At 32.8% G+C, this 11,474-nt stretch overlaps 1 long non-coding RNA gene across 1 annotated transcript; it reads right to left on the bottom strand.

The window, feature by feature from the left end:
• Nucleotides 1–3,293: 3,293 nt before the first annotated feature.
• On the bottom strand, nt 3,294–10,709 carry LOC148125457 (uncharacterized). Its single transcript, XR_015744214.1, has 4 exons — nt 10,603–10,709; nt 8,369–8,437; nt 7,162–7,267; nt 3,294–4,124 (listed from the first exon to the last, which is right to left on the bottom strand). It is a non-coding gene; the product is annotated as an uncharacterized LOC148125457 (long non-coding RNA).
• Nucleotides 10,710–11,474: the final 765 nt, after the last annotated feature.

The following is an 11,474-nucleotide window of genomic DNA, read 5'->3' as shown; positions in this document are numbered from 1 at the left end:
ATGCTTAGTAACTACCAAAGCCTGATCTACAAAAACCAAGCATTTCCTATTGCCTTTGCACTCCACTCCGAAACTAGAAGAAAAAGTGTAGAAACAGAGTATATTTTGTAAGTGTTAGATCTGGAAGGATGGTTCAAGAATGGAGGCAAGACTCAGATAGCAACAACAGCTCTTTATTAGCGATTCCGATCTGAGGAACTAGTCCCAGCCGCAGCAGCCCCTTATATAGGGCTGGCTGCGGCTAGGCAGCCAATGAAGGCGATTTGACTTTGCCGCTCTTGGCAGGGCCAATCGCGGCAGTCCGTTTACTGGCCAATCGTATCAGTCTATGGCAACCAATCATGATCGGCTATCAGCGGGCCAATCAGGTTTGCAGGTTTTCGAGCCTGCTAGTCCGGAACAGTAAGGGTTTAAGTGTCATTTCACAGACTAATAATAATTTGTAACATGATTTTGTAAAGAGATACTTTCAAGCTCAGCTGCCTATTCATCCTGTACAGATAAGCCATATGAAATTATGAAAGACTAATATTAGGATATAACATGTTTCCAAATGACAAATAATTCAGTTGCTGAAATTCTTGGAATTCTATCCTTTCCATTAAACAAAAATCTTGTTAAAAATTATTGAATTATGCTAGGGAAAAAGGTTCACCTTCATTTCAAGCAGTTAATTGAAAGCCAGATAACAAATATTCGATATTTGGAGAAAAAAATAAATTAATTATTGTTCTTCCACTGGAGATGATTTATGTAAGCCACACCCACATCATTTCTGGTTTTTGGTAAGAATATGTGGCACGTTGAAGGAAAATTATGTTTCAAACTGAGATTTTCCAAATTTTCCCTTTTCTTGAACATTTTAATTCTTCTGACTAATTCATTTCAATTTATCTATTTTTTTGTATTAACAAAAAGATATCCTTCCTCTACAGTAATTGTATTTCCTAACTTTTTCTTTTTTTATATTGATAAATATATTATGCAATTCATATTACACTTAAATAAATCTCTAAAAGCATGATAAATAAAATAATATAAAAAAACTACTTGCATTATATTTCAGTAAATGAAATATTTCTTCTTAATTTTGATAAGAGTTTTACAAAATATTTTATAGAAAAAATACTTGAAAATATCATCTCTGCAATATTTCTCATTTTGTATGAATCATGAATGAAGTGTACTTTTTCTTAGAATTCTCCTCTTATTTTTCAAGTGGAAAACTGATATTTCCTTTCATAATTTACGTGGATTGTTCTGCATACTGCACTGGAGTAACCCCTTATGAAACCTAATTTAACAGCATAGTTTCAGGATGAAATAAATTGTATCTAGGAATATTTGGACATTTTCTACAGCTATCTAAACAAAATCTAAACACATTACGTATCTGATATTAGCACAGTTAAGAAAGTCCAGAAATATTTCACAAGAAGAGTTCTCCACTCCTCTACTCATTGTAGAATACCTTATGCCACCAGACTTGAAATTCTAGAAAACCTTGAATTATGCTGTCTTCGGTCTAATCTAAGTATGGTATATAAAATAATACATTGCAATGAATTACCTGTCAATGAATACTTCAGCTTCAACCATAACAACACAACAGCACACAATAGATACAAACTCAAGGTTAACCGCACCAAACTTGATTGCAGGAAATATGACTTCAGCAACAGAGTGGTCAATGTCTGGAATACTCTACCTGACTCTGTGGTTTCTTCCCCAAACCCCAAAAACTTTAACCTTAGACTGTCTACTATTGACCTCACCCCTTTCCTAAGAGGTCTGTAGGGGGCGTGCATAAGCGCACCAATGTGCCTACCATCCCTGTCCTATTGTTTCTTTTATTTTTCTTATAAGTATCCATGTATTCATAACTATGTATATACTTATACCTATTATCTTGTAAGCAATTGACAAACCAAAATAAATAAATGCAAAAATAAAATATCAATAAAATCTATGAAATAATAATATTAAGATTTACAACGGATATGAAGAACTTCATCACTTAATAAAATTATAGTATGATTAATCTGAACTATATTTGAAGATTGGAAAGAAGAAAGCAAGATAATACTGACTAGGCTAATGCAGAAATATCATTTTGGGGGAGTGGGGGAAAAGTGATGAATATTTTCCTTCAATACAGTGATGTGAAATCTACAAAACTTTAATGTCTTCTCTTTCCACTAATGCTTCTCCACTTGCATAAACTGATATTTACTTCTTATATTCTTTACTCATGTTTATTCCTGATCTCTAGATACTGTGGGAGGTTCTACAATCAAGAGTTTCAATTTGACCAAGTGCTATTCAATTGCACATAGAATCTTAGGCATGATTATGCTAGGCTAATGCTATATTTTCATCATCTCTTGGAGATTTTAATCAAAATGACTCACCTCTTTTCAGTGCTACATTATGTTACATACTCTTAACTAATTTGCTTTCTATTACCATCTCTATGGCTCTTTAAGTTTTATTGCTTTTCCAGTTTCAGTCCTGCACTGAATAAATCTGTTTCCCCTCTGATATTATCTCATTGCTATGTTCCAAAGAGAATCTTACTTTATTAAGATCACATTTCCAACATTTCTCGTTTCCTTATATTATTTTCATGCCCTGGCTGGTTTTTTCAATGCCTCCCGATTCATATAAAGTGTGAATGCATTAACCTATTTACTTCTCTTTTCAGATCATTAATGAATTTACTTCCCTTTTCAGATCATTAATCATGTTAAATAAATATGAAAGTAATGCTAAACTATTTTTAGTTCCCAGTAGAGCTTTTCCTATAACTAGATAGTTTGATGTTTATCATTATTTTTTGTTAATGGTTGGTCAGACATATTTCAGTTCACATGATAGGATTCCAAGACTATGTTAATCAATTTTGTAAAAATAATGTTCATGACCATTTTGAATAGACTGAAATTTGTAGAAAAAGCTAGATCCAGAATATCATTTCCTTCAGTCCTGTTATGACAAGCTTCCTAGATGTGAACCACTACTTCCAAGTTCGTGCCATCATATGGAGTCTATAGCAAACTGTAAAAATCTCAGATCTCACCAAGATCTAGGATTAATATTTTTTTTTTAACCACAAACATAGACAAATACAAAAATAAAACAACAAAATAAAACCATCTTTCAATTATACACTGTGTCAGTTGTTACATAATTCTTGTGCATAATATATATAGTCTTTTCATCTTGAATTTAAATTTACATTCATATTACATTAATCAACTTTCCATGTCATATTATATTATTACTACACCATCAATAGACTTTAATTTCAAATCAACATTATCCTTTAGAGCAAATCTCAGTTCTTGCTAATTTTAATTCATATTAAAAGTCTTTCAATAATAATCAATTATAACATATCATTATTGTCGTATTATACTTCAATTTTCCACTTTTCTATCTAACCATTGATAAAATAAATCCCATATCTTAAAATATTTTTTTTTTCTTGCTCTCTTATTGCTAATGTTAATCCATTCATTTCTGCATATTCCATTAGGGTTAATATTTTGCATGGCCCAAATCCTTAAAAACTGTGACAGTCAACTGTTAGCTATTGTTTATTCTCCCCATATTTTTAAAGGCACTGACAAATTTCTTACATAAAATCAAAGATAGATACAGTATAGATACAGTGAGTAATAGATACAGCACATAGCAGTGGTGGGATTCAATTTTTTTTACTACCAGTTCTGTGGGCATGGCTTGGTGGGCATGGCAGGATACTGTAAAATCTCCAGTGAGAGGTAGTATTTGCCAGAAGTCCGAACCAGTCAAAATTTCCACTACCGGTTCTCCAGAACTGGTCAGAACCTGCTGAATACCATCTCTAGTACATAGGTAGATTTTCTTAGGTATCCAACCAGAAATGCTACAATGAGGTTTAGATAATTGATTGACAGATCAGGTCATTGTCAACTCTTTAGCAGCCACATAGGTAGATTTCCTTCATGATGATTTGTCCCTAACCTGGTCTTCTATGTTTCCACTGATAACTGAATTATCTATCTTTCTGCTAATCATCCTCTTCTCTTTCCTGCCATCTCTTCCACTCCAGCATAGATGATAAACAGTTTATGACGAATCTAATAGAGATGAAAATAAAAATTAACATATCAAAAGACCAGGAGATTTCCCATGATTTTATCCCTATGAAAGCAACTTTGAAACAGGTTGGTCTAAATGATTTTGTTTGATACAAAGTTACTTAGTGACTAAGGATGGTTATGAATTTGGGTTTCCCTAGTTCCAATATAACTTTGTAATATTCTTGATTATATGAAGAAATTATTTATATTATTGTAAGTAGACATTTTGATCACCACCAACATTTTAAAAGAAACTTGCACTTGAAATTTTCAAATAAATTTTATTTTGATCATTGTATTCATGATTCAATGCCTGAACTAACAATAGCCAAGATGCTTACATGCATGTAGTCTGTTAATATATTGCTTCAGTCAAGACCAAGGATTTGTGTGTGTGTGTATTTTGTCTCTCCATCTCATAGGGGATTGAAATTTGTTCCAATATATGATTTCAATGATAATTAGGTAAGGAAAATGAGCTCAGTTTAATGCATACTTGCATGTCAGTGCAGAATGATCATACTGTTTCCTGTGGAGGGTTTTTATTATTATCTTCTAGGTTATAGACAGTATGTTTCCTTACAACACTTAGTCCATTAGATTGTAGCTGAACATAAACTATAGGCTTAAGATTTCCTGATGGAGATTTAATTATTCAACATCAAATCCCTCAAGCATCCAATTGCCAATCTGTAAAAGGCTATTGAAAACTATAGAGCAATGAAGGAACTTCTTTTAACTATGATAAAAACAGTTAAAACAGAAGAAATAATAAAATATAGGAATGAACAAACCATTTAACAAAATATTGCTATTTTATCAGTTATTATATAATACTTTTATTGTTTAATTTTTTCAATACACGGGCCAAAGAGCTTCATGTAGTTTTCTAGGGAAAACTGATTTTAAGACCAGATTTTTTTCTTCATCAACTTCTGCAATTTCTTTTCATTTAGTATCATAGGTATGCCAAACACATTAGAAATATATGATACATTAAAACCATAAATGAATTGAAATATTGGTTGGTAGTGAGTGAAAATAAGCAAAAAGTAGCACAATTTAGTTACCTCTGACAGACAACTGTCCCAATTCAATCAAGAAGGCAAAAGAAGAAGAAAGAAAAAAGGAAGGGGAAGGAGTGAGGGAGGAGGGAAAGAAAGAAGGAAGGAAGGAAAGAAGGAAGAAAGAAAATTTACATTTAAATACCTATCTTTCCCCATCCCACCTCCTAAACCTTATCAATTGGAAAGTAATCAAAGAAGGATTGTATAAATCAAAGTATTGATGTCTCTTAGGATGATATCAAAACTTAGATTGTTGACAATGATCACATATTATTATGGGATAATAACGTAAGATGTTGGATTAGAATTGAATTAGAATTCATTTAAAATGACAATATGGGTCAATTCAGATAAGGTTTGATATTGCTCTTGGGTAATGTTCTTAAATGGGTTGTTTTGTTCATCAAGCTACTATCAAAAATCAGTTTTTATCAATGAACATTATTATCATTATTGGAATAAAGATTATAGGAAACAGCCAGATACCTCTCTTCTTTTGCTACTAGGGCAATATATATAAAAGGTTGGTGTGACTTTTACAGGTCAGTAAGGCCACACTGGTGGATGCTTTGCAACCATCAGCACACAGATGATTAAATTAGCCAATGAGTTCTCATCTATGTTTTCTGGCCCGATTCATCATTTTTTATAGTTCATATAGTTCTAACCCATGTTGTCTAGATGCATTCAAACATAATCTGTCTTTTAGATTGTTTTTAAAGATTGGGCAGATGGGGATTATCATGATTACTTGATAATTTGTGCGTATTGAAATAGGTTAGAATGAAATAATACAAAATGAAGAAATTTGCTGTTGACCCTAAACAGAGTGTATCCAAAAGTATAAACACGCAGTCTGAAAGTAAGAATAATTTTATGATATGCAACAATAAAACAGTGGACCTTCAGGATCTTATTTATGACATGAGGTTTATCCATAGTCTTTAAAACGAAGCCTGTTGCAACTAAAGATACATTGGATCTGTATTGTTGTTATAAACTTAAGCACTCAAGCCTTAGGGAGTCCAAGAAATTGTTTCGTTTCCTGTCTCACAGTAGCTATACCCTGTTAAAATTCACAAAATTGTTGTACTATGGTGATCATGGATTGAAAACTCTTAATTTAACATAACAAATTATTGCTTAATGGTGAGATGTGATGAAAATAATGAGATACATGATTAAATTTCTGAGGCACTGCTAGATTTTGTTCTGGATCCTAAATTGCATTTTCATCAGCAGTTCATGCAATGTCTGTGGTGCTACATTATAAAATCTGAACATTATGTTCTGAAAACAGTGCCATAAAAGAGATTCACTACTATTCTTACTGTGGCTTCCTGCCAATACTTTGGAACTATGCTTTCTGCTTTCTTTTTACTTGGTGTTATCATTAAGCTTATGTTTTGCATATATAACCAATATGTTTTTCCTTTTCTTAGACAGATTTTACTTCTAGTTTATTCAGTTCATGTGGTAGAGACCATATGCCTAATGCTACATGTCCTAGGACTATGTGTTCTTTAATCAGATGGATATTTGAAGTTAAATATATGTCATAAAGATTTAAGAAGAAAGTTGTGTGGAGATATTTTATGCCAATTTTATGCAATATCAGGATCACAGAAAATTTTGCTGTGTGGTTTGTTTTTCTAAAATAGTTCTGTTGAAGAAAGAAGTGTCCATTATACCACCTAAGTTCAGGAAAAGGAGATTAAAGAAAGTTGACAAATAACCTGGGGATTTATGACCAAATTTGCAGCATTTGAGCATAAATTCTCTTGTTCCCTTGAACACTCTCTGAAAAAGAACTTTCAACCATATTTCCCTGGCCTCAGCATAGTCCCAGAGGAAATAGTGAACTAGAGAGCTTGAAAGATATAATAATGAGATAGTGAACTCATCTTGTCCATGTATGTATGCAGAATTCTTTTCTGGGTCTGGTAATAATCAAACCCATCACTTACCACATATATTTTTCTTCACTGAACAGTTGCTTGGTGCAGCTATTTCTTTTGAAATAAAATCTTTACTTAAAACCCGGATATCATCAAATCCTTCCAAAAACAGTAACTGAAATATAAAGTTTTAGATAATCAGAAGATTTAATATGCACTTCAGTTGCAGAGATGCTCTTGAAGAATAATAACGATGAAATATTAAAAGTGACAAATTAAAATTTAAAAATAACTAAGTGAACACCCCACCAGAATGAATGGGACAGTTTTTCTAAGTTGCAAAGCATTATATGCATGATGAAATGCTTATCTACAAACTGCAACCCATTGGACCAAAGTTTTTGATCCCAAATCCCTCCATTTATTTTATATGTAGATGAGATAACATATTTTCTGATTTGAAATAATATTATACAGTTTTTCAATTCATGTTATTTTGGATACATACTTAACAAAAAAACAAATACTCAGATTCTTAGAGACATAGAAAATACCGCCTTATTTTGCTGCTACTATCTCCAAATTTCTCTTGTTTTAGCTTTTGGAGCCAGCAAGAATCATACATTTGGCCAAGAATAACTCTATTCAATTGGATAAAGTTCAATGTCTATTTAAAAACAGAAAATGGCTCCAAATCATTACTGGGCAAGTCTGCCAACAATAACTCTAAGAAAGTCTTTGATAAAGAGAGCTTACTAAAATAAATTTTCTTTTATCAAATTGCTTATTAGATATAAAGGGTATTGTAATTATAATGGAGTGAATTGGCCAGATGCCAAGAAGCAATTAAGGAAACACAGCATACGCTACCAATATGATTGAATTTAATCAAAGTAGTGATAAAATAAATTGGTTAAAATGCTTCATCTTTGAGAAAAACATGTTTCTGTTGTGAACTGGGAATAGGCATTAAAAGAAGAAAGCACTTAAAAATGTACTCTGACTTTCCTCACAGCATATAGCTGGAAAAGTTATACATACTGTATCTATCTATTTAGATTCTTGCAGAAATCTGGGTGAGCTGTACACATGATAGTACAATAGGCGGGGCAGCTTCACAGAATTGCAGACTTAAGAAAGAGCCAATTATACTAGCATATGAACCCAAATTAGAGTAATTCTGACAGAAAGTTGTTCGGCCTCTCCTTGAATATGGCTGCTGCAGTGGAAACTATGTCTGTCTGGGTAACTGGGTCTATTGTCAATAGAAACTTACTATTGGATGTTTGTGTAACATTCAATTGAAAATTCTTCCTATAAATGAAATTATTCCACACATTGCACTCTGAAAAAAAAGAGAAAGATATTTTAGAATAACTTGTCACTTTGACTGTACACTAATCAGAATACATTAAAATGAAATTTCATTGCATACAACTCTCAAAAGGTCACCACCTCCAATATACACTCCATAAACATAATAACAATAAATAAATAAATAAAAAATTATGCATATACCCACATATATTATATGACACAGAAAAACACACAATCTACTTTGGATGTATTCATGTACATGGTGAGAAAAATGAATCTTGCAAGTTTACCAAATGGATAGCATAGGGAACAAAGCTGTTACAGAATCTGGTAGTCCTGCTAGAAATACTTTGAAACTTCCTCCCAGAAGGGAGCAACAGAAACAGATTTTTAAAGTAGATGTGTGGTGTTTCTAACAATGCTTTGAGTTATAAGCTCTAAGCACTTGTAAGCAGTATCCTGAGTAAAATGAAGCAAGGTATCTAGAATCTTCTCAGCTGTCCTTAACATTCTGTGGTACATGAGAAATGCAGAATATAATGAGAAAATTGTAGCTATTTCATCTACATAAACTTTTGTTAAGTATAGGTAACCCTGAGTTAGGACAGTTCACTTGGCGACTGTTTGAAGTTATGACATAACAACCCCCCAAATACTGATGATACAGCAGCAAAGTTACCACAGCAGCACCACAGCAGTCATTCATCCTTACAAATGACCATAGAGACTCTGCAATATTCGCTCTGCCTATTTCCAGCCCACCACCTGTGCTTGAGCCTGTGGATATTCATCTTGTAAAGATCTTTGGTTTCTTGGCCTGCTTAGGAGCTTCTGGAAAATGGGGACTTGGACAAAACCTGAGGCAAAAGGCTTTGAAAATGGAGGGAACTGAAGCCTTCCCTCCATTTGGGAGGGAAAATTCTGGGAGTTGAAGTCCACAAGTCTGAAAGTTGTCAAGGTTGGAGACCCCTGGATTAGACTGCACTCTTAAGACAAAGGATTATCTAGTCCTATAAAAATTTCCCAATATATTTTTTTAAAAAATTATATATCATCACCTCTTAGAAACCACACATATGAGCATGTGCCAGTGTTTGGTTTGATTCATTTCTTGTCTTCCTCCTTTGGTGCTTTAGACATTGATTCACTTGTGAATTGGAATAAGGATAAAGGATAAGAGATATGGGTGAAAAAGATAGATAAAGGTATAAGAGAATAAATACAAATTTCTATTTCTTGTCCATGAAACAAGCAGCACAGCAGCAAATGACATAGTTTATTTCCTTCCCAAGCTCAATAGGCAAAGCTTATTGTCAGCTGTTCATGTCAATATAGAGAGCTGATTATATCATTTATCCTCTCAATAAAAGGAAAGCAAATAATAATTGAAATTCTGCTTAATAAGTCCAATTAATTATCAATTTGCTTCTTAATTTTTCAAAGTAATCTGAAGCACCCAGTTCAGTTCAAAACTTTGATTCACACCAGAAATATAATTCATACATTCAATTTGAAAGTGAAGTTTAATCTCTATTGAATCAAATTATTGCTCTATCACATAGCAGTAACACACACATAATCACACACACACACAAGCATGGTAACAATAATATATCAACTAATAAACTTAAATAAACTAATATAAATCAATCAAATCAACAAGAAAAACAAACCAGAGCTTTTGCCTAGTTTGCTTTAGTGGTCACTAACTATACATAAATTCTGAATGGAACAGATGGTCTTAGTAATCTGCTGTAAGTGAGCATCTAACAGATTTTTGGAGAAAAAGCATTCCATATTTATGATGCTGTAACAGAGAAAACTTATGAGAAGAATCCTTATTTGTTTATACTGCAAAATCTCTTCATGTCTAACAGATGAGCAAATTTTGGCAACGAGAAATTAAGCATAATTATACTGTTAATTACAAAACATAACATGTATTTTTACTTATCCTGCTATTGTTGTATTTTTTATAGTTAATACTAACTACTCCTCTTATGGGAAACAGACAACCTTATTTAAATAGGCTTGGTTTAAAATATGCTATTATATAATGCCTTTGATACTGATGGTCTTGTGATATAGTTCAGACAACATCATGCCCATCCAGACAAGCATGCACAAAAATACTAGCTTGCAATTACATTAAAAGAATCTTACAACTCTTAAAATACATTTCTCTTCTGTCACCTTTATAGTCCAAGAAATGAAGGAGGGTCCTTTCTGAAATTTTGCCATGCCCATATTCTTTCTGCCTGCTTGGACCCTTGGCCTGTCCTCTTCCCCCTGTGTCCTAAACTAATTCCCACATAACATTACAGGAATAGATTCTCTCAAGGCAGTTTCCTGATCTCTTGTTTCATGTATTTGCAAAACTTATGGAATTGCAAGCTTCCAAATTCCACAGTAGATAGTTGATACCAACCTATGTGCTGACCTTTGACAGATTGCTTTTTTAATCTTGCACATGGAAAATTACCCTTCAAACTCAAATTACCTAAAGGCTGTCTCTTGTAATATGATGCGACTGGAATGTTAAAATTTGTTTTGGTATATAATGTAATCCACTGTGACTGATCAGATGCAACCTTCCATAACACAGCATAGGGCAGTGCATCACAGTAGAAAATTAAAATCAAGTTGATAAAATTACTTCCGGGTAATGATGTGTATGCCAATGAATACATGTTAGTATTTCATTGGCATTCTGCTAGCTTCTTCAGAAGAGATCTAAAACTGAATTCAGCAAAGAGTTGTTGGAATGTTCATAGTCATTTTCTAACCGTACAACGTGGTCCTCCCTAAATATTCAAATTATAAATGTATACTGACTCATATTTCTTAGGAAATGTCTACTAAATTGTGCCAAATTGCTGATATTTTCCAAAACTTTTTTTTTAAATTTAGCTCTTGTGATCATTATTCAACCTAGATCAGGGTCCATATATCTGGAGGCCATCCAATAGAAGAAATATTGGGCTACATTTATGATTAAAATCAAGTTATTTGTGGGAAGCCACAGTAATGGATATTTGAGTCACTCAAACAAATAACAAAATATT

Source organism: Pseudonaja textilis, chromosome 6 (genome assembly GCF_049901715.1).
Source record: "Pseudonaja textilis isolate UNSWEBS1 chromosome 6, rPseTex1.2, whole genome shotgun sequence".
Lineage (NCBI taxonomy): Eukaryota > Metazoa > Chordata > Lepidosauria > Squamata > Elapidae > Pseudonaja > Pseudonaja textilis.
The sequence above is the reverse complement of the archived record's forward strand: the minus strand, read 5'-3'. Positions and strand labels throughout refer to the sequence as shown.